At 35.6% G+C, this 25,508-nt stretch overlaps 1 long non-coding RNA gene across 2 annotated transcripts in view; it reads right to left on the reverse strand.

The window, feature by feature from the left end:
- Positions 1-1,291: 1,291 nt before the first annotated feature.
- Positions 1,292-25,508, reverse strand: part of LOC127175151 (uncharacterized) — a 273,811-nt gene continuing 249,594 nt past the window's right edge. For both annotated transcript variants that reach the window (XR_007828950.1, XR_007828952.1), the window contains exon 7: positions 1,292-1,425. This is a non-coding gene — a long non-coding RNA (uncharacterized LOC127175151). The remainder of the gene's footprint in view (positions 1,426-25,508) is intronic.

Here is a 25,508-nt window from a genome sequence, read left to right on the forward strand (position 1 = left end):
CTGGAGTAATGGCTGCTGAAAATTCAGCTTTGCCATCACAGGAATAATTCCATTCTAATTTATTTATTTTATTTATTTATTTATTTATTTAAAATAAAGTTTGAGTTTGCATAATATATGTCTGTGTACTGTGTGTAATTATTATGAATATATAAATACAAACACATTCATGTATATATTTAAGAAATACTTACAAGTATATGTATTTATTATAATTTTTATATAATTTATATTATATATAAATAAAAATATTTTTTACATAAATAACATATTTATCTTAAATATATACATTAATTTGTGTGTATTTATATATACTTAAAAATTACACACAGTACACACACATATATGAGGCGATTATTCGCGATTAATCATTTGACAGCCCTTTTTTATTTATTTATTTATTTATGCAGCCTTAAATCTTACACAATTGACCCCAACATTTTGAATGGTAGTTTATGTTAAAACAATAAACCTAAAAATGAAATATTCTCCCACATCAAAATCCACCAACATATTTGTTTGTAACTGTTTTATGCCTAGTAAATGGTGCTAGATCTGTGCATATTTCTCTTCTGATTCAGAGAGAACTTTTCATCGGAGGAGTTAAAAATGTCACAAACATGCAGCTTTTCAATCACAAGACATTAATTAATGAACTGGAGTCATGTGGATTACTTGTGGATTATTGTGATGTTTTTATCAGCTGTTTGAACTCTCATTCTGACGGCACCCATTCACTGCAGAGGATCTATTGATGAGTAAGTGAAGTAATGCTAAATTCCTCCAAATCTGTTCCGTTCAAGAAACAAGCTCATCTGCATCTTGGATGACCTGAGGGTGAGTAAATTTACCTTTAACGAGTACACTATTAATTTAATGACTTCATTTTCTGACACTTTAATAAAATTATTTGATTCAAAAAAGTTCTATATTTACAATAAATAAATAATAATAAAAATTAAGTTTAGACAGTTTATTCATTAAAAAAAATGATCAGTAATATGTGCATGCATTTGGCTTTTTTAGGACATTTGAGCATGTAAAATGCCAAACCAGGATGCTAGGGACCATGTGGTGATGTACAGATGCAAAAGAATAAATGCTTTTTTTTTTTTTTTTTTGAATGGGTTAGTTGAAACAAGCAGAAAGAAACCACTGATTCACAGAAATGAGTCAGACTTCCCTTCACTACAAGGCTAGTCCCTCTGTTAGTCCATGTTAGTTCCATGCTTCAGAGCGCTACACACACACACCACCTCGCTCTCTCTCTGTCTGCTCTCCTCACCTCTAATCCACACTGGAGCTGGGGCTGTCAGAATCCCCGCTAACTGTCACACCGCTGACCACTTCATCTGCACCCCCACAGACGCACAGGCCCGACTCCGTTTGACCGGACACTGACCTCAGCCAAGTTCAGCTGGGAACCTTCATAGAGAGGAATAGCAAAAGACAGAGAGAGAGAGAGGGAGAGAGAGGGAGAGAAAAAGAGAGAGAAAGACATAAAACAGGCCTGTGACAAATCAAATAGCCTCTGAGCTCAAGGCCCTGTGCTTGCTTTGCTGCCTCATAACCTTATTTGTTCTGAATATCGCAGAATAATAAATGATTTCTGTCACACTTTTCAAACACCCGTGCAACTTGCACGCCGTGTGTATGTTGGATAATGTACACAGTGGGGCCTATCTGGAAAAGAGAAGGTGAACAGCAGAATAGAAAGAGAGAGGGTGAACATATGACATATTCGTTTTATTGTCATAAAAATGGTTCAAACGAAAGAAGGTAAAAAAGGTTTGTATAAACAAGGCCTTTGCGAAAGGGAACAAGAATGAAAGCACTTTATGTCTTCAGAGATTGCTGCTACGCTGGCAGTGTTTTCGTCTTTGTTTATACAACGCTATTACATCACTGGCAGACTTCATATGCACAGCTTCCATTGGTTTATCTTCAGTAGCATGTAGACAAAATCATTATGAATGTGATTCAAAAAGCACTTTAGAGATCAGAACATTTTCTGATTATAAGGTCTATACATAAATGCACATTTTTAATGTCATATAATGTGTCATTATTATTTTCTTGTAACAATGCTGTTATTTTAGTATTACGTAATATTAATATAGCTTTTATTTTTTTGTATACTTTAAAGGTTTTAGTAATTCTGTTATGCACTTGTAGTTTTTTCTTCCAGTTTTAGTACTTAAACTTATTTCAGTTCAAATTTATATATATATATATATTTTATTTCAGGTTTTTTTTTATGAACCATAACAATTTGAATAGACTTAGATTTAGTTTACAATAACAACAATGATGTAATGAATAACAGAGCAATGACTTACATTTAATTACAGGAAAATCACATTTTGGTTTGTTGACCCGGTTCAAACGAGCAGTTTGAGGTTCAAGGTGACCCGAGCTGTTCTTTGTTAGTGTTATTTTACCGTACCTAAGAAGCTGCGCCGAATGTTAATTACGGCTGACAAATCTAATATATATAATATATATAAAAAAAGAAACAAGCTTATCCTTTTGGGGGGATTAAATAAAATGTTCCTGGCGTTCTTTATCTTTGAATTATCCGCCTTTGTCTACTTTGACTGTCCCTGAATATTCAAGAAATGAATGTTGGCAGAGAGAAGAAAAGATATTAATTAAGAGTAGATTCTGCATTGACTCAGACTTGTACATAAGACAAAAGGTTAAGTAAATGCCAGGGCTGCTATGTCACCTCAAACAATGAGTATTAGCTTTGGAATCATTAATGTCTGCTGAGAAAACACAGTCAAATTGGAGTCTTGATTGCCAGAAAATGTGAGGCCAGGGCTGTTTCATTTCAATCTATAGTTAAATTAGCCTCCGACAGCGGGTTGAAAACACACAATTAACTGAGCTAGGTGGGGCGTAGGGGAACAGCACCTCTAATGCACCGCTAGATTGAGATTGAGCCGGGCTTCCAAATAAGAAACATCTCGTCGGCTTTACAAATCAAAGAAGGGGCTCCCAGGCTCCTAGCCATCTAACCCCGTTGGTATGAACTCATTGTCAGGGGCTGACTCTCCCAGGACCCTTGATGGAGATGAATTTTGGTCAAAACACAGGCATTTTTGTGCACTTTTACAACTCGTCGAATAAGCAAGCAGCATCGTGCTACTAAAACAGGCCAGCGCTGTCTTCGCAAAACATGACAGTAAGTGAGACGGAGCAAATAAACAAATGAGCAGGATGAAAATATATAAATAAATGGGTGAGATGCTCTGAAGATTTCCCTCTTTAAACTGATAGAAATTGCAGAGGCATTTGAGCAGCGCCGAGGTAGCGTTTCCAAGCATATGGCGTTTTAATTCCTGTTTGTCTCATCTGGGTAACTCCGGCCCAGCAAATCTCCGACTCCATCCAGGGAAATATCCGAAGAAGTGAATGCTTAAGAACAAAGGGTTTCAATTTCCTCTGTAATGGGGGTTTCATTCGCCGTATTTTCCACAGAATTATGAAACGGAGAATTCGGTTCACTCGCTGATTTATTTGCTGTTATCATCTCGGCCTGTCTCTTTCTCTCTCTCCGGAATACGAAAATTAACAGACATTTCAAACGTGCATCTTTCCTCAAAACTGCTCCATCAATAAAGCGCACAAATAACCCAACATTTCGCTTGTGACACCAAACACGAGACCGTCCTGAACAAGCGGCGTGTTCATTTTTAATCATGAGTCGCCTTTGTGGCTGTTGACAGCTAGTGAAGTATGACTAATAAGTGCGGTGTTGTTGCTTCCCCGCTGAGGTGGAATGGTCTCTTCAGACACAGAGCCCTGTAGATCATAATAAATTTCATTGCGGGATGGCTAATAATCTCACTGTTTCACTTTGGTGGCAATCACAGCTACTACAACGCGTCATGATTCACCAATTAAGAGGCCATATTTCTTCAGGCTGCCAGTGCCAACCATCTTAGGCTGGTTTTAGCTGTTTTTTTCAGCAGGGAAGTTTTGTTATTCTTGATAAAACAAATTTGCAGCTTTCAAACAGTCATTTTTTAAACAAAATTCCATTAATAAATGTTGTTTTTACACTCTTTAAAGAATTAGTTCACTTCCAGAACGAAAAATAAATCCTAATTTACTCACCCCTATGTCATCCAAGATGTTCATGTCTTTCTTTTTTCAGTCAAAAAGAAATTAAGGTTTTTGAGGAAATCCTTTCAAGGATTTTTCTTCATATAGTGGACTTCAATGGGGATCAACGGGTTGAAGGTCCAAATTGCAGTTTCAGTGCAGCTTCAAAGGGCTCTTCACGATCCCAGCTGAGGAACAAGGGTCTCATGTAGTGAAATAATTTGTCATTCTCTAAAAAAAAAAAAAAAAAAAACTTCATGCATTGCGTATTCACTTTGGAAGGCAGAAGTACCGACCCAGTGTTTATAAAGCAAACATGTAAAGAAATTCAAATGCCCTTTAAAAAAAAAAAAAAAAAAAAGGAGAAAAAAGGTTAAATAAGGATGTTGGACAATTTTGAACTTGGAGGAGGAAATGAGTTTTCTGCTCAACCCTACCTTTTCGAACCAAAGTACACATATGAAGAACTAACCACTCGTGACCTTTCCAACGTGACTGTGTAATGCATGAAGTATCGTAGAGCAAGTGCAAGATGAGCATTTGTGGTTAAAAAGTATATATATGAAAAGTTCAGATGCAAAAGCCTCTAAATCCATCTGATGTATTTCTTTACAACTAGCATTTCTTTCTGGCTACTTTGTATAGGTTTCTATGTAAGTACTGGTACTTCTGATTGGGCTGAGGCTGGAATTTAGCGAGTTTGAAGTAAAAGTATTTGATGGACGTATATTATGTGTCAGGAGCATTCACTCAGTATCAGTATCAGTATCTCATTTTTGACCAAGATGGCTTTTAGCTCATTTGGCATCTGAACTCTTCATATATATATTCTTTTTTAGAAAATGACAGATCGTTTTGCTAGATAAAATCCTTTTTCCTTGGCTGGGGTTCTTTTGAAGCTGCATTGAAGCTGCATTGAAACTGCAATTTGGACCTTCACCCCCTTGGTTCCCACAGAAGCCTATTATATGGAGAAAAATCCTGGAATGTTTAAAAATTGAAAGTTGAAATGAAAGTTGTTCAAAACAAAAAACAAAAACAGGCAATTTCCTCAAAAACAACTGTTTATAACATACTTGTACCATCAGATGCAGAGACTTAAAATGAGCTTCTGGGTTTAAAAAAAAATATATATTATTATTACATTATTTTTAATGTTCAGTTATTCTAAATACATACATACATAGACAGAATTGTGGCTTTTTTTAGGCCCCATCTGCTGCCAGATGCCACCCCTCATGCTAACATGCTCCTCCACTAAACACTGCAACGCAATATGACACTAACCCTCTGCTACAGTTTAGAGGCCTGCAGAGAAAGAAAGACAGGGAGAGAGGGATAGAGTGGCAGTGTGAGAGAAAAAGAGCCATCCACGCTGGCGATGCCCACATAGCGCCAGCAACGATGCTAACAAACAGACACGAGCCTCACTTCCTGTAGCACATCCCTCAGCGCGCTGTTAGACGAAATAACTGCGCTAGTTATCTTGAGGGAAAACTCACTACTGTTTAACAGCCTAAGACAACAAACAAAAGTAAGTCTATTGTTTATTCTGTCCGTGCTCGCATTACATCACAGCTTCAATTACAGTATTTTGGTTATTACTGCCAGTGCTGTCTCCCTCTAATGTGACAGCTGTTCCCAGTTTTACTTTAAATGTTTGTAGGTTAAATACTGTGTTTTGGATAATGAGAACAATAGGAGAGAGGGAAGCCCCTGGGGCCCCGTATTCTGCAGGGCAGTCTCAGGGTCTGGCCTGGAAAATCAAGCTGCGGGAACAAGAGATACAAAGCACGGGAATCAAAATAAATAAATAATGGAGAAAAATTGGACAGAGATGCGTCGACCCCTGTTCCCTTAGGAACATGTGCGCCTCTGATCTGCCTAGTATTTCAAGAAAAAGCAAGGTCTTGAACCCCAATCCTTAGACACATAACAAAGCACACTTTTGCAGCTGCCATGCACAACTATGAGCTCAGAGGCCTGAGTGAGTCCCAAGACAATGCCCTCTCTATCAGCCCCAGGACAAATATCTAGACAGCAATATTTTCTGCTTCAACGGCTGCACTGCATGTAACTGTGAGTGTGAGAATAGAGGGAGAAAGTGAGAAAGAGTGTGCCAAATGATTCTTTTAATAACTCATATACACCTAAACAAACGTCAAAGCACGCGGGCACATCCCAGCGAGCATTACTGTAGAGATGGACATCCATGTTTAGAGTAGTAGAATACATCCAAGTATTTATAAAAAATGGATAACACTTTACAATAAGGTTTTATTTTTAGCATTTTTTAACAACATTCATTAACATGAACTAACTTTTACCATATTGATTAACCTTTGTTAATTTTAAATGCAAACTTTACTAAAACATTTTAAGGTCAGATGTAGTATCTGTTAACATTATAGTTAATCTACTGTGAACTGACAAAGATGAAGATGTTTATTGGCTGTCATTAACAAAGATTAATGAATGCTGTAAAATATATCACTTAATGTTAGTTCATGTTAGTCAGTGCATTAAGTAATGTTAACAAATGAAAGCTTATTGTAAAAATGTTACCAAATAATTATTCACAAACTTTTGAATGTTGTTGTTTTAAACAACCCCTACATAAAACCCAGTGACTGGGTTGTTTTGAGCCAGTAGTTGGATTAAAAACCTTCTGGGTAGTTTTATTTAACTTAATTTTTGTTGAAAATGTTCTATATGGCTGGCTTAAAATGAAGCAAAAATAGGTAGTAAAATTAAATTTAAAAAATGTTTATTTTATTTTATTTTATTTTATTTTATTTTATTTTATTTTATTTTATTTTATTTTATTTTATTTTATTTTATTTTATTTTATTTTACCAGAATTTTGCCAAAATTGATACCTTCTATTTTTTTTTTTTTTAGGTTATTTTCTTTTTTATGTTCATGTTTATTGTACATATTTATGTAAAACACATTGGTCACACATGGTCATGTGACATAGTGAAAACAGAAAAATAAACAAACAAACAAACAAACAAACAAATAAATAAATAAATACATACATACATACATACATACATAAAAATTAAAATAAAGTGTCGGTAACAGGTTATTTTCTGCTTTATGTTGATTTTTATTGTACATATTTATGGCATCTGTTATACACATTGTGGTCAAGTAGCATAGTGAAAATTAATAAATAAATAAATAATAAAAATAAAATAATAATAATAATATTAATAATAATAATAATAATTATTATTATTATTAAATCTGCATTTTAAACTGTATTTTTACATATCCCAAATGTTGATAACAGATTATTTTCAGTTTTGTTGTTGTTGTTGTTGTTGTTGTTGTTTTGTTTTGTTTTGATTTTTACCGAACACAGATCTGTAATATACATTGTGGTCATGTGGCATAGTGAAAATAAATAAAATAAAATAAAATAAAATAAAATAAAACTGAATTTTAAACTGTATTTTACATATCCCAAATGTTGGTAACAGGCTTGCAAAAGATGCAAAAGCATAAAAATAAAATGTGTAATATTATAATAATAATAGAGCTCATATTTGTAATATTTAATAAAAATGATAGTTCACCCAAAAATTAAAAAATCTGTCTTTAATTTTCCATTCTCATGCCGTTCCAAACCCGTAAGATGTTTGTTCATCCTTAGAACACAAATTAAGATATTTTTGATGAAATCCGACCCTCCATAGACATGTTCAAGGTCAAGAAAGGTAGTAAAGACATTGTAAGGATATAATAAGAAATTGTTGAATGTTGTTTTCTTTGCGCACAAAAAGTATACTTGTAGCTTTATAAAATTACGGTTGAACCACTAATGCCACATGGACTATTTTAACAATATCCTTACTACCTTTCTTGGCCTTGAACATGTCAACTGCGCTGCTGTCTATGCAGGGTCAGAAAGCTATTGAATTTCATCAAAAATATCTTAATTTGTGTTCTGAAGATGAACAAAGGTCTTATGGGTTTGGGACGTCATGAGGTGAGTAATTAAAGACAGAATTTTCATTTTTGGGTGAACTATCCCTTTCATTTTCACTATGCCACATGACCACAACATGTATTACAGATATTATAAATATGTACAGCATATACATAAATATGACAAAATACTTTACAACAAAATGATAATATTTAATTTAACAATCACTTTTCTAACTACCAGAATCGAAAGGATCTTCAGATGACTTTGCTGTGCAAGAATATCATTGATTAAAAACATACAGGCCTCTTTAGAAGTGAGCTCATTTCATAGCTAAACGTCTCTAATGTCCAGGGAAAGCTGCAGTGCAGGCTGCAGTAGGATGTAGGCCAAACTCTGACTGTGTGTTAATGAGAACACGGGTCTAAGGGCTTAAGAGCTGGCATTGAGGCGTAGGCCCTTGACGAGGTCCCACCTTGCCCAGCGTCGGCCCCTGGCTCTGGACTAACTAACTATCCATCACTGGCACACAAGCCTGCAGTGCTGCTCTACAAAAGGGAGGGAGAACGGACTTCCTGTTGGCAGGTCAGCTTTGCAATTACACAGAAACAAAGGTATGAGAGGACAAAGCCCTGCTGCAGGCCTGACCCTGACCTCCTGACCCCATCAACCTCAAAACCAACCACAGACCCCAGAACTTCATTTATTTACACTGAGCTCTGAAGTGTAAACAAAAACTCCCATGTCATTAATAACACAAAGAACTTGAGATAAATGAGCTCGCTTTCAATTTAACCACGAGCGTTGTTCATTGGCGTTGTTTTTAATTGAGTTTTTCGTAAATTTCTTTAACAACTGCTCGGTAGACGTTCCCTCGGGGTAAAACGGGCGATACCTCAGATGCACGAATTGTTTTGATATATCAGGATGCAAAACATCAGTCAGATGGTGTGTGTTTTTGCGTGTAACCTCCACTTGAAACGGTGCGGGTTGTGCATAGCTGTGGGCTCGGGTACGGAGAAGAGCTATGAGGAGACCATATGGCAGAAGACATAAGAGTCTCCAGTCAGCATTCCCCTCCGCTGCAGCCCTCCACCACCGGAGCACGGATCCACATCAGTGCTCTCACATTCCCCCTCTCACTCGCTCACTCAGACACTCTGCTAATTGCATCCTGTGTTTGTCAATCAAAATCTATTTTCCTTTCCTTTTTTCCTTTGCCTTTTACCACCTTCTATTAATTCCCCTGTTGCTCAAAAGCTCTTTGTCACTCTTGGCGCGTGTTATGAGGGCTGGTTTGTTGAAATGAATTCCATCTGAATGGAACCGGTTCGCAAACGTTGGCCGAGCAGCGTCGAGCGCCTTGGAATTCCGTACGACGCTCCGTCAAAACGTGAGGGGTTCTGTTGTCACCCAAACCACACATTTCATTTGTGAGAGCAAATCACGGAGGAGAAACTGAACTTGGCTTTGGAGCAGGGTCGTGTTAAAGTCGCTCTCCCACTCAGAGCTATTCAAGAAAGTCAAAACAAATTAGTGAAGCATTATAGAGATGATGGAGTTTGTGGAAATAAAACAACTCCCTGATGAACAGGCCTCGACTGTGGTGGATTTCTCTTTGTCTTTTTAACTCTTTCCAGCTGGAGATGCACATATTATGTTTTGAAGTGAAGTCACACTTTTCCACAGTGTGGACAAGAAGATTACAAATCAAAATGATTTGCTTTATTAAGTAGTTATTTTTCTGGCAGATTATTTTGTAAACTAACCTCATAAAGAGTCATAAGTCATAATTAATAGTACAGATATTACTACTGTTTAAAAATTTGGGGTCGGTAAAACAGTTATATTTTTTTAAATGTATATAAATATACCATTCCAATATGCTGATTTGGTGTTTCCCAGATTATTTGATGAATGGAAAGTACAAAAGAGCATTATCTATTTGAAATAGAAATCTTTTGAAACATTATAAAAGTCTTTACTTTAACTTTTGATAAATTGAATAAATAAAAGTATTTAAAAATTCAGTAACACTTTGCAATAACGTTTCATTTAACAATTTTAAACTACATTCATTAACACAAACTAAATTTTACAGTATTGATTAACCTTAACCTTATTTTAAATGCTAAATTTACTAAAACATTTTTAAGATCAAATGTAATATCTGTTAACATTATAGTTAATATACTGTGAACTGACAAACAAAATGATGTTTAAAAGCTAACAAATATTAATGAATGCTGTAAAATATCACTTGTTAGTTCATGTTAGTTAATGCATTAAGGGAGACACTGCAGACAAAACGACTGTTTTTTTTTTTTTCATGTACCTGTCAAGTTTGTGATTTTGAGCTTTTTGGTTTTTCATAAAGTGTTTTTTTTTTTTTTTTTCAGACCAGAGAAAAGAAAACATCCAAAAAACACTATTAAGTGTTTCTTTTTATATCACTTTATCTATTTGTGTTAATAGATTTCAATTACAATTCAAATTTTTAAAAGCCGTTTCTCAAAATGAGTTTTTTCTCCTACACTGGGCCATAAATCTTCACTTCAGTAAATCGGCACTTCAGTAGCGCTTACACACACCAAACTTTACATTTTTATTCCTGCCTATATCCAGAAGGTTTTTACAGAAGAAATTCCCTCTGTAAAAGTTTTTGACTCTAATATGGCAAAAAATAAATAAATAAATAAATAAAAAAATAATAATAATAAATAAATATATATTTTTTTAAATTGGGTGAGTAAGGTGATAACTATTAGGTGTTTTTTTTTTTATTTATTTTTTTTTACCCTATTCACTTGCAGTGTCCCGCCTTAATAATAATGTTAACAAATGAAAGCTTATTGTAAAATGTTACCGAAAATTCTTTTGGTAAAACTTTGAAACAGTTTTGTGTTATTCAACCCTACGAGGTATTAGCAATAATCAAAATGTCTACATTTATTAATAAGCAATTTAAAAATGTTTATTATGTAATTATTTATTCAATTTATTAATAAATGTTCATTTTGAATATATTAATAAATGCTAATTTCCAACATATTTTGGGTTCATTTTAAAGAAAAAATATAGTCAAGTGGGCATCAGATGCAAAATTCACTTTTACATGTTGTTTGAACATAAATGTGTGTTGGCACTGTGTGTACACAACCACCCTATAACAACAAAAATCCACCCAGTGGTTTTTATTCAGTGTCTTTAAATAATATCCCTTTTTTCAAATTAAGCCATTCTCAGCTTCTTGGCTATGTGACGTCACACAAACCAAGGCCACTCCCACAATATTTGACTGACATGGCCGTCTTACCTTAGATGCGCCCTGAGTGAGCTGTAAACAGTCCAATTTTGTGTCGACCCCGGTGCAGGTGTAGACGTGAATGTCTCCTAAGCGACTGAGGTGTTCTGTTGTTGGATGTAATAATGAACATAGCAGTTGTCATTTACTCCTGACATCTGAGCCGCTGAAGACGCAGAGGTTTAATGTTACTTTCGTTTTTGAAGGGAATGCGCTGATCTCCGATCTACCTAAATGCGTCTATGTTCGCACAAATCATTTGTGATGCAGCTTCACCTACAGAAGTGAGTATAATGTTTTTTATGAATCTTTCCAAATCGCCTTTCCTAATAATGTGCTAGTTAGCAAGTTTTGTGGCTAAATGTGGCTAAACTAAACATTACAACTCATTAACATTTAAAAGAATATGCAACAAAACGGCTTGCTGTGAAAAGAGCTGATTTTGAGAAGGTAAAAAGGGTGTTTTTTACACTACCGTTAAGAAATTTTAACCAAAGCATGATAGACTTAATTAAGACCCTAAAGAATCATATCAACTTGTGGAAAATGGGAATCCGATGACCCTTTTAAGCAATAGTTGAGTTAAATAAAACTACCCAAAAGGTTGGGTTATACTTTTAACCCAGTCACTGGGTTTGTCCATATTTCACCTAGCGCTGGGTTGTTTTTAACCCAGCATTTTTTTAAAGTTTAGAGTATACTCTCTTCAAATGATTATCAGTACTTTGACATGCAGATAACACAAGGCAAAATACAAATGCAAAAAACAAATGCTATGTGTGACCTATAAAAACCTAGAGTGGAGTAAATTACCAGAGAATACGTCTTTCTAAACACTTCACACACCAAAACTTGCACCCTGGTAATGGGAATAAATCAATTTTGGCATCTTCAGAAGCACCACTTGAAGAACGGCACTAGAAATCCTGTGTGTGGATCCTTATCTGGAAAGGTCAGAATGTAATACTCCCTCACTCCAGGAAAGAGCTCACCAAGCACGTGCTTTAATTACTGCCCATAGGACGTGGATTAAGAGACTAAATGAAAATGTCATAAAAACGACGAAGAGAAATCTGTGTTATCGCTGCTTTAACTGATCTTATCATTGCTCTGTAATCACAATCACTTCTATTGTTCAGGGTTGTGCATCAGGGCCCTTTACTATCCAGTGGTAGTGCTGGCACTCAAATATCAGCACATTTGACAACACTGTGGTCTGAATGTGCTTTCTTTTGTGCTACATTAATTTTAGCGCTTAATAATTTCCATATTGCTAATGTTTACATTAAAGGAGATGTATTTTGTCCCTTTTTACAATACGTCACATAAGTCTCAGAATGTGTCTGTGAAGTTTCAGTTTAAAATACCCCACAGATCATACAATTTATCAAATATTGTTTTGAAAATGCCTATTTTGGGTAGAAGCAGATACATGCTGTTTTCGTGCATGTCTTTTTAAATGCAAATGAGCTGCTGCTCCCCGCCCCTTTTCCAAAATAGAGCTGTGCTTTTATAGCTCTGAACTCAGATACTCTGCCAAAAAACATCTGCTTGGTTGTGATTATCATGTCTATCTTGCTGAAATCATGCATTTTAAACCATATTAGTTTAAACTTCTGATATGGTTTTCAAAGTGCACTAAAGTGCATGAAGCATGCACACAGAAAGCGGCTGTCACACCGCATGTGAGCACTAAACTAAACTTCTCTTTCACATCTTGTTGTGTTTAAACTGTCAAACATACAAGTTTATGTTAAAAACACACGAGTTACAAAAATGTCAGTTTTGTCTGTGACGGTAAATAGTTTGGAAAGAAATCGTGTTTATATTAGATCTGTGGCAGCAGCGTAACATACAGTAAATAAATCAATAAATCTACCACTCTCGTCTCCTCTCTAAATTTGTGCTCATATGTGCCATCACGACAGAACAATTAGCGTGGTTTGCTTGAATTTTACAACTAGTACACAGCTGTCGCTTGCAAAAACAAAATAGTGGCGCGTGGAAACGTTCAGATTAACAGATTTTCTCAGTTTCTCCCTGTAAATACACTTCATATGTAATAACTTAGAAATAAATGTAAATTATTAACACATAGATGACAGGACCAGACTTGACCACACATTTCCCACATGGGCAACAAGGCTCAAAGTGTTAGAAAACATGACTAAACACTAAGCCACAGCTCCTGCAAAACTAAAACAAAAATCTGTCTTTATCTGGTTTAGGTGAGTTCCCTAGTTGTTTCTTTCCTCAATTAGGCCAATTTGAGTTCACAGATTTTTGTTCTTCATTTCACAAAATCGAATCTGTAACTCTGACTGAATCATAAAGCCCTGTTAGTCCCAGGTCAATGACGATTTGCCTAGTGAAGGTGGATTTTAGAAAAAGGTTGTAACTTTCATGGGGAGGTCGCGGTTCCAGTGCTCTGTGAAGCGAACGCCAGAGATCAGACAGACGTTTCTCCTCCCTTCTGCTGAGAATAGGGCTGGTAATATGCGCTGGCAGCCTCTGTCAGCTCAGCCTGCACACCTCTCACAAATTAGGACCTATTTATCCAGAGCACCCTGCACTCAATGGAAATGATTACCAAGACAGTCAAACCCTATTTACACAGTACGTCTTCATCAAAGCAGAAAAAAAAGGAAATGACATATTCTATTTCAAGGACTGTATCTAAACGAGGAGGTAGAAAAGTGGAGCTGAACGCGTGTTACGTGTTAGTTTTACAAACAAATACCAAACGGGTGCGATACGGCGAAACACACGTGTAGTTAACTGGCTCTCTCTTAACATACAAATGTACATACAGCGGAGCTGCGTGGATACGATGGCATGCGTAAAAAGAAAATGCGTTATTGTTAAAAGAACTTCAAGGGCTTTTATTTCCTTGTTTATTCTTTTTCTAAATGAGATCAAAAGAAGAGTTGAAACCATTTAAAACTTAAACCTCAACTGGGAAATAAAAGAAAAATAGAAAAAGGAAAACAATAATAATGAAATGAATAGATAAGTCAACAAACGAATAAACAAATAAAAGTACAAACAATCGGAGACCTGAAAGACCCTGAGAGAATTTCCCCCTCGAGTTGATTTCTTTTTAGTTCTTTCGTTCTTTTAGCTCCAGAGGGCAGGCGGATTGAAGCTCCCCGGATCCGCTGGTCCAGTGTGACTTGGATCTAATTAGTTGAAAGGAATGAATAATTATCTCATTTCTATTACACTCTATTTGCATGTGATACCAATCAGTAAGACAGTTGTTTTCCATCACTGTGACCTTGTCTTGCATATCTTACATATACAAATACAAAGTGGGAAGTAAAGGGCAACCAGTCGATGACCTTGACCTATAGTCAAAAGTAATTAGAAGACATCATTGTCAGATACATCGAAGAGTTCAAGAGGACATACAGAGAGTCCAAATCTTTCTCTGGATCAATCTGAATCTGTTTACACCAGCGTCAAAGATTGTCAAAGCGGTAATTTGAAAAATGTCTAATATAGAAATCAACTCAAATATACAAATGTTTTTATAATAAAGGACTTGGCTTTCAGCAACAAATCACCAGAATAAATTTTGCACACTACTGAAAGAAAGAAAGAAAGAAAGAAAGAAAGAAAGAAAGAAAGAAAGAAAGAAAGAAAGAAAATTCCTTAGACTTGTGTTTCTTGTATTCAGCTGAAGGGTTTGTTGAGAAAAAGAGTGCAGGCAGAAGCGGAGAACATTTCAGGTCAATAAGGAATCAATACTGGTGGGTGAATCTACACAGAGGAGATGAAAGCCAGTGTAGAGGGCCTTGGCCTGGGTCATTGTTCCCTGGATTAGGCCACAGAGGAGAAAAGATGTTCAGGTTATTCTACAATACTTCATGGCAAACCTTACAAAAAGTTACTCTTGCAGAAATAAAGGTAGCTGTGATGTAACTGATGATGCACTATGGACTACTGGATGCACTGTATTCTACTCATCGACTGAGCTGACCTTTTCAGATTTTGTCCCCTGTTAACATCATCCTTGTATGAAAGACAGTTTCCGCCATTTAATAAAAAAAGAATTGCATGATACAAACTCACAATTATGACTTTTTTCCTCAGAATTTTGAGATATGAACTCACAATTGCAAGTTATAAGGTCAGATTTGCGAGGTATAAACTTAAAATTAAGAGAAATGAAATCAGAATGTTTTTTTCTTAGAATTGTGTGATATAAACTCACAATTGCGAGAAATAAAGTCAGAATTGTAAGATTAAAAAAAAAATTCAATTTTCTATTTTCTTCTTTGTAACTGACAATTCTGAGAAAAAAAAGTCAGAATTGTGAGATAATTCATTTATTCAGTGACGGAAATGGGCTTACAAATCCTTGTCATATTACTAGACCAAAAAAAAAAAAAAAAAAAAAAAAAATATTTTGGTTTCTACATTACAAAATAAAGCATTTCAAATATCTTAATATACTCTGAACTGCCCCTAAACATATACCATTTGTCAATAAAACACAAGATATAACCAGCAGATACAGCTACAGTCATAATTTATTCAAAAAGTATTAATATTCCAAGTCTTCTGAGGCAAAATGATTGATTTGTGAGGGGAATAGACGCGATCCATCGTGACCGATTGCGTCATGCTAATGTTCAGGAGTATCTTTTTGAATGAGATGCGAGCACGTTAACGGAGCAGGATCATTTTCAGCGATCAAAACCTTATGTTTTACTTTCTTCTTTGCATAAAGATATCGTATGGCTTCAGAAGACTCGGAATGCAACACGACTTGTTTGTAATGTTTTTATTCTGCATGTTATGGTCAGTTTCTGCAATAAATACCTGTGACTGTATTTGCCTGTTACATGTTTTATATTGTTCAGAAGTGGGTTGTTTAGGGTAAGGGTGGGTTTAGGTGCTCCAATCAAAGTATACATTTATATAAAATGATTAATATATTTACAAATGCATGCAAACCATTAAAATAAGACAAACAACTGAAATCAATTTAGGACCCTGCACCTACAAACGTGATGCTAAAGGGGTACCTTGAGTGTCAAAAAGCAAAGCCAAAGGGTCCTGACCAAGCGTCAATATATGATGAGTTGGGAGTGAGAATGTGTTGTTTTACTGTAGGCGAAAATGAGCTTCTATATCCTTGTCATATTACTAGGCAATAAATAAATAAATAAATAAATACATACAAATATACATACATAAAAAAAACTTTTTTTTTGTCTGTATTACAAAATAAAGCATTTCAGATATCTTTAATACACTCTGTACTGCATATTTAAAAAATAAATAAATAACATTTTAAAAAAGTAGTGTAGTATGAAATTTAAACATATGAGTAAATTTCAGTAAATAACAAACATAACATAACTGTGGTTACAATTACTGGTAACAGTTTACAATAAGGTCTATACGCTAGTTTAAAGTACAACAAAGGAATACAATTCTGAAATTAAAAAGAAACTAGAAAACCAAAGTTTTTACTATATAAGTCAATGTCTTCCTGCAACTGTCAGAATATCTTTGTTGTGTTCAGCAGAAGAAAAAAAAAACAGATTTGAAACAACTTGAGGGTGAATAAATAACTAAGTAGTAAATGTCAAGATTAGCATTAATAAAGATAAATAAATGCTGTAGAAGTATAGTAAATTGATTTAATTTAATTAACATTAATTCATGTTAAGTAATACAATTAACTAATGTTACCAAATTAAACCTTACTGTAAATTGTGACCTCTTTCTCTCTTTGTATTTATATGTATGTATTTATAATACATATTATATATATAGTGTTGCTTGAGGTTAAAGAGAATCCCATAACATTAACAATAAGGATATTGCACTCTTAAAAATTGCTGAATGCTGCTATAAAGTAACCCTATTTAAACAGAAGCTTAAAAAAATAAAATAATTACCTGTCCATTGTCTGCATGGAGGCGTTGACGGCATTTAATGTTTCGGTGTAGAATCCTCTGCTTAGCAATCACTCAATCAGACATTCAGGGATTCCCTGATTCCTGGGTGTTTTCTCTCTCTTTATCGGCTATTCATAATGGGCTGCTATCGATCTGACCCTCTCCTCCCCTGCTGTAATTGCTTTGGTGATTGGTTTAATTTCACAGTCAGTCTGAGCCTAACTTGACGAGAATGCATTTATTATCTTTTCCAATCTGGGAAAAAATAGCAGAACTAAAAGAGAGAGATTGTTCATTCAAATTGAAAAAAAGGAGAAAGGAATAAAAAAAAGTACTGTATGTTGTAGTACCTCATGTGAGACATTGCTTTTATGCATAGGGGGTGGGGGTGAATGAAATTGACCAATTAAGCAAATACGGATATCAATTAGGTGGTATAATTGAGATTTTTGATATATTAAACACGTGTCCCTGGGTGCGTGTGTAATGAGCTCCAGTGTGAGGTATGGGAGTTGATCATATTAGAGCGCTCCACCAGTTTCTCTCTGTGGTGCACAAATAAGTGCCATTCACACACATGGGGCTGCTGTATCTGATAAGGTGAAACAAAAATGTCCAGGCCTGCACGGCGAGGACAGGCACTGTTGACAGGGTGCACTTTTATCTTGAGCTAGACCATCACCCTGCTCTGTATACAAGGCTCCTGTGACAGTTCAGCCATGGAAACAACAGAATGTTTCCTGTGTTGGCAAACAGCAGCTCTGAGCTACAGCACAAACAGTCACAGCTATACAACTGTGTAAGGAGCATTTATTTACAAAAAAAAAAAAACAACAACAACAACAACTGTCTTTACAGTGTATGCATATATCAGTGGCATATTTACAGTTTTCTGTTAAGCCCAGCTGTTTTTTTTTTTAATTTCTCAAATTTTGAACAGATTACAATATAAATAACCTTAATTTAATGTATTGTTGCTGCAGATTTTTACATTCACATTTTAGAGTGATTTTAGAGTGAAGCACACTGTAAAAATGCATCCATTTTGTTAAAACAACATCTTTAAACAGTTTTTGTCCATTTAACAATAATAAATTGCAACTTGACTTTATTATTATTGTTATTGCAGTAATTGCATTCACTAGTTCATTAGTTACAAATCTTTAACTTATCACTGCATGTGTTTATTTAAAATTTATTACAGTAAATTTTATGGATTTTATGCAATAATTAAGTTAAAATTAGGTTTTGAATTTGTAATAAATGTTAATTCTAAATAAAAATAATTTATATTTTATATTAAATAATTTATAGAATTTATATCAATATAAATTTGTGTCACTGTGGTATTAATATACATTCGTGTGATAATTCGGAGTGGCCATTTAAAAAATAGCTAGCAAATCTCTCATTATATATTATTACCAAATCTTGGATTCAATCTTTCTCTTGTTTTCTTTCAGTTAGCACAGGTGTTTTGAAACTGATTGAGGGGGAAAAAAATGTGATTGAGGGGGGAAAAAATCATTACTTGTGGATAATTTTGGCAATGTTCACTCACAAAATAAAGTGCATAAGCTCAGATCAAAGAAGTCTACAATCAATCAGTTCCAAAACAAAATACAAAACCCGTTCCTCTGAAAGAAAACAAACTAATAAAAAAGATTAAACCCAATATTTGGCAATAATTTAGTTTAATGAGAAATTTACTAACAATTTTTATAGGCTGGAATTTTATTTTATTTTATTTTATTTTATTTTATTTTATTTTATTTTATTTTATTTTATTTTATTTTTCAAAATGACCAAAACACAACATTAGTGATATAAGTGCAAATATAAGTGTCCCTTAGGTGGATGGCAGTATGTATGGCTACCAGATACATCACAAGCTGATTTACTTAAAGATGTTTTAGAAATATCAATGGCAAAGAAACAGCTTTACTTCTCCATAATGTCATTCCCTTTTAAGAAGCACAACAATCACGCATATTTTTTTTTTCCAGATCAGACCTGACAGGCAGCTGGTGAAAGGTTAAGAAAAAAAAAGAAGCATAGGCGCTACAGAGGCTGTTAATGAGTGATGTCCACAACAGTATGGTTGCCACCACAAGGCTACAGTTTTCTCTCTTTCTCTGATTTGTGATATGTTTAGAACTATTGTTTGATGCATGTGCTTCGTTAATGATCCTTTAACGGATCTCTCTTCATGGTAATTAAGCAAGCTGTTTGTGCAAATCTGTGCCCCATACACACATGTCATGACCCCACTCCCACATAGATGAACCCACATACACGATCCTCAAAAACACACAGTTGGAACCGTATAAAACTGCATTTGAGCTCTGGATGGTGTTAGTTGTTTGCAGTGGGAGGACGATGAGGTAAGAGGTTCTGAAAAGAAGTAGAAGATCAGGCTTTAAATGAAACAAACTCTCGACTTCAGGCTCAGAGAAGATCAGATCAACTGAACATATGGCCTCAGCAACATCCCAGGAAACCAGCATGAGGATTCAATCCAAAAACACCTAAAAAATCCACATGACCATGTAGTAAAATAATCAGATTTACAAGGTAGAAAAAAAATCATTTTCCTAATCAGTATATTTGCTTGGCTTAACAGGAAACCATCTGAATATCCTTAAAACAAGATTACTTTTAGAATTAGATGGATTGTTCACCCAGCAATGAAAATTACCCCATGATTTACTCGCCCTCAAGCCATCCTAGGTGTATATGACTTTCTTCTTTCAGACGAACACAATCAGAGTGATATTTAAAATAAAATAAAAAAAAGTCCTGGCTCTTCCAAGCTCTATAATGGCAGTGGTGGTTGAGATTTTGCAGCAAAATAAAATGCATAAATCCATCACAGAAAGTCCTCGACAAAGTGAAGTGAATGCATTTGTGTCATATTGTCATATTTAAAACTTTATAAACTGTAATCTCTAGTTTCCTGACGTATGTGCATTCACAAGAAAGTGGCGTTCCAGCGGATGATGTAGGCAAACGTACACAAATGCATCAATTAATATAATATTTATACATTTTTAAATATATAGTATTAAAGAAAAAAAAAGTGCAACAGCCAGCTAGAGGTTACACATTTTAGTTGTGAATAAAATAAATAAATAAATAAAATAAAATAAAAATACAAATAAAATAGAATAAAATAAAATAAAATTCCGGATGTTTATTAATTACAGTTTATTCAATTTTTTTTTCTGCATTAGCTGTATATTATATGTACTGAACTTTTGCTGGATATGCATGATTTTATATGTATGTATCTCTTTCTAAAAACATTTTTACTGGAGTTAAAGATAAAAACGCTGACTAAACAAATGCTTTTTCTACAGAACTGTCTTGGCTCTAGAAAAAAATTTAAAAAGTGTTGAGAATTAGAGGGATAGTTTATACAAAAATGAAAATTACTCCATGATTTACTCGCCCTCAAGCCATCCTAGATATATATGACTTTATTCATTCAGACGAACACAATCAGAGTGATTTTTAAAAATCAAAAATCCTGGCTCTTCCCAACTCTATAATGGCAGTGAATGGTGGCTGAGATTTTGAAGCAAAATAAAATTCATAAATCCATCATAGAAACTGCTCCAGGGGTGAGTTATGGCCTTCTGAAGTGAATCAATGCATAAGATATATATATATATATATACACCAAAAAATATATAAAAAAATATATATTTAAAAAAAAAAAAATATATATATATATATATATATATATATATATATATTTTTTTTTTTTTTTTTTTTTTATTTTTTTTTTTTTTTTGGTGTATATTCCCCCCACCTGTGCTGAACATTTGTTGGATATGCATGATTTGATATGTATGTATCTCTAAAAATATTTTTACTGGAATTCAAGATAAATATGCTGACTAAACAAATGCTTTTTACAATCCATCTACAGAACTGTCTTGGCTTTAGGAAAAAAAAAAAAAGTTGAGCTTTCAATTTCAGAACAGATTAATGTTCAGTGATGTGGCATTCCAGTTACAAAAGACATACGAATAAGATACGAAGAGAGAGAGAGAGGGAGAGCGAGAGAGCTGAACTCTGCCTTGTTTTAGGTCACCACTTCATGTGACAAGTGGGAGAGTTTGTCAGCTAATGCAGTGAGCTGCTGGACAGCACCGTGACTCTACAGTACATCTTGGCATTCATAAACATGTCACACTCCTGCACACACACACAGAGCTGCTGAGCATTGGCTAAAACACCAATTCCTGAAACACTGGCGAGACGGCCTTAAAATGGACATCTCTGCTGTCCCTGCACATGATGGATGGCCATGATAATGTTACTGGGACCAACAGCAATAAAAGTGACTCTGTCCAGGCATAAAGTACACAAATCAATCAAACTCAAGGTAATATAATTTATTACCCACCAAAACGGGAAATATGCTGAAAGACAAACACACGCAGCAATTCCCCCATGTTCTGTGATAACCATTACCGAAGAAGAGGCAGCGGCGGGGATTTCTATTGGCCGGTTTCGCGCGGCACTGGGCAGTGCGTCTTGGGAACAGGATGAGCTGTGATCCAGGCCTGTTCCGCTCGCCGAGGCCCCGCAAAACAGACCAGCACCACTGACAGCCATCCAGACTTTAACCCACCAATTAACATTTGGAAAGGATTAATCAGCTCCCATTTGGAGCCCAGTTTTAATGAGACTGAGTATGCTTTCAGCCAGATGTCCTCCTCTGTAGGTATCTATGAGAGCCTGTTGGTTTAATTAATTATTGATGTCTTAATGCCTCCTGCTTTGTGAGTCTCAGTCACTGGTGAGCCATGTGTCTCCAGCCTAAGCTAAGCCAGCAGTAACTAGAGTTTTTTTTATATTTATGTGTGTGTGTGCAAGAGAGAGAGAGAAAGAGAGAGAGGGAGGAATGAGCTAAGTGGGGAAAAACGTGAGAGAACGAGATGCTCTTGGCACTTGAATGCACTGGATTGGCCTCTTCTTTTCCTGCACTGTTCCACATAAACATACACGCAACCTGACCTCTGCTCATGCACTTTAATTTGAGGTGATTGCATGTCCACTTACATAAATTATACACCGACCAGTGTGCATTATTGATGCAGTAGAATCCAAAAGACATGCTGGATTACTCGACTGAAGGCACATTATCAAAAACAGAATAATTGGTCCATTTTAAGTGAGCAGTTTTATCCTGGGGTGGCTCACTACTAGAGGACAGGTGTACTGTAATATTATATATTTAATGTTTTATATTCAAATAGACACATTTATATCTCATCTCATTTTGCTGTCTTACTGTCTCACATCCACTCCTTTCTACTTCATTCTTCTCCTCATCTTCTGTCTCATCTTTTTTTCTTTTCTTCTCATCTTCTTTCCTCTCTCCTGGTTTTCCATTACCTTGCCTCCTTGTCTCCTCTCCCCTAGTCTCTTCTCAGCTCTTTTCCTCATCTTTAATCTCTTTTTGTCTCCTCTCATAGTCCCTCATCTCATCACATCACCTTTTGTCTCCTGTTATCTTGTCTACTTTCCTCACAGCTCCTCTCGTCTCCTGTCTGTGCCTTTCCTTCCCTCTCCTCTTCTTGCCTCCTTTCCTTTCCTTTCCTTTCCTTTCCTTTCCTTTCCTTTCCTTTCCTTTCCTTTCCTTATGTCTTCTCATCCCTTTTCCTTTCATCGCGCATTATCTCATATCCTCACTTCCCCTGTTCTTTCCTCTCTGCTCCTCTTGTCTCATCTTCTTTCTTTGGTTTTCCTTGCATTCTTGTCTCCTCCTGTCTCCCCAAATCTCCTCAACTCTCTTCTAGTCTTCACTCACCTTGGCTAATTTTGTCTCCTTTTGCCTCTTCTTCTTTTTTCCCTACTCTCTCATCTCATATCCCCTCGTGTAATTTTTTCTCATCTTTTTTCCTTTCGTCTCCGCTTTTCTCCTTTCCACTTCTCTACCGATTGTTCCCTTCCTCACCTCCTCTTCTGTACTTTCTTATTGTCCAATTGCCTTTCATCTCCACTTATTTTGTCTACTTTCCTCTGCTTTTATCATCTCATTTATTCTCATTTTCTTCCTTCCCTGTCCTCGTCTTGTCTCCTTTTCTTTTCTATCCTCAACTTCTTTTTCTTTTCGTTCTCATCACACCCTTCCGTTTTCTCATATCTGTCCTTATCTAATTTTTTCTCAGCTTTTTCTCTCCTCTAGTCTTCTCTCATCTCGTCTCCTTTTCTCTCCTTCTGTCTCATTGTCTCTTTCCTTTAGTCTCCTCACATCTCTTCTCAGCTCCTTTCCTCTAGTCTGCACTTACCTTGTCTCATTTTGTCTCCTCTTTTTACCCCTCCCCTCTTCTCTCATATCTCTTCTTTCCTCAACTTCCTTCCTTTTCCTTTCTTCTCATCCCACCCTCCCACTTTCCCATACTTTATCTCAGCTTCTTCTCTCCTCCAGTCATCATCTTGTCTCCTTTTCTCACCTTCTGTCTCATTGTCCCTTTCCTTTAGTCTCCTCATATCTCATAATATCTTCTCCTTACATGTTCTTTTCTTTCCTCTATTCTCTTCATGTCGTATCAACACATTCTTACTCCCAACTCATCACATACTGACGCTTAGTCAGGACCCCTTGGCGTCATTTTTTGATGCACAAGGTACCCCTGCAACGTCATTTTTCGACGTGCAGGGTCCTCCGTTGCTATAAATAAGAAACCTTTAGTGGCAACATGGTGACGTGAAAGGAGTTGGGAATTTTATCATCATAATTGGCTAATTTTTCCATTATTGCATATGTTGGAGTGTGTGTGTGTGTGTGTGTGTGTGTGTGTGTACTTGTTTTTGCTACATTGTGGGGACCAAATGTCCCCACAAGGATAGTAAAACCTGAAATTTTTGAAAAAATTTTTTAAAAAATTATTATAAATAGTAAATGATGTTTATCTGAAAGTGTAACGATGCAAACATGTTTTCTGTGAGGGCTAGGTTTAGGGTTAGGGTTGGGTTAGGGGATAGACAATATCGTTTGGTCAGTATAAAAACTATAGAAGTCTATGGAAAGTCCCCACAATTCACAAAAACAAACATGTGTGTGTTTGTGTGTGTGTGTGTGTTTTTCAAATGTAAACAGTCAAAACTAATTTTTTTAACATTACACTATTTACACATGAGCACGTAACCCAACCCCTGCCCCTAAACCTAACCATTTGTCAAAACACAGGATATAACAGGCAGATACAACTACAGTCACAATTTATTTAAATAGTATTAATATCCCAAGTCTTCAGAGGCAAAGCAATTGATTTCTGAGAGGAACAGACGCAATCGCCATCTCTATCTACCGTAAAGCTCATCCTGTGTGCAGTCTGTGCACAAATTAAAAAATTGCTGCCAGAAGAAACATTATGTCAGCTCTGGTTATAAAATGCCATTGGCTCTTTTGTCTCGTGAATGATTGCATCATGATAAACAAGTTCGGGAGTCTCTTTTTGAATGTGATATGTGCGGGAGCGAGATCATTTTCAGCAATTAAAACCCTACGATTTACTCTGTTCTTTGCATAAAGATATTGGAGGACTTGGAATGTAAAGTGACTTGTTTGTAATACTTTTATACTGCTTTTTATGGTCAGTTTTTGCAATAAATACCTGTCACTTACTTTTATTTCCCTGTTGTGTTTTTTATATTGTTCAGAAGTGGGTAGGTTTAGGGGGTAGGTTAAGGTGCTCCAAAATATCTATGAAAGTATACATTTATTTAAAAGGATTTCTATTTTTGCAAATGCATGCAAACCATTAAATGCAACACATAATGCAAACAACTATAAGCAATGGAGGACCATGCATGTCCAAAAGTGATGCTAAAGTGGTACCCTGAGCATCGAAAAAAGTGACACCAAGGGGTGCTGTTCAAGCGTCAATATGTGATGAGTTGGGAGTGAGAATGCGTTGGTCCAGTCAACTTTCGTTTTTCCCTTATCTCGTTTCCTTTCTTCTCACCTATTCTCATCTCCTCCTTACTTATCTCATCCCATATCTCCTTTCCTCCTGCCTTGTTTTCCATTATTTTGCATCCTTGTCTCCTTTTGTCTCCTCTAGTCTCTTTTCAGCTCCTTTCCTCACCTCTTCTCTAGTCTTTACTCAGCTTGTCTCATTTTGTCTCCTCTTCTTTTATTCTCTTGCCTCCTTTCCTTTCCTCTCCTCTCCCCTCACCTAATCTTTTCCCTTCTGTCACCGCTTGTATATCCTCTTCTCTA

This window comes from Labeo rohita, chromosome 13 (assembly GCF_022985175.1).
Source record: "Labeo rohita strain BAU-BD-2019 chromosome 13, IGBB_LRoh.1.0, whole genome shotgun sequence".
NCBI classification, from domain to species: domain Eukaryota; kingdom Metazoa; phylum Chordata; class Actinopteri; order Cypriniformes; family Cyprinidae; genus Labeo; species Labeo rohita.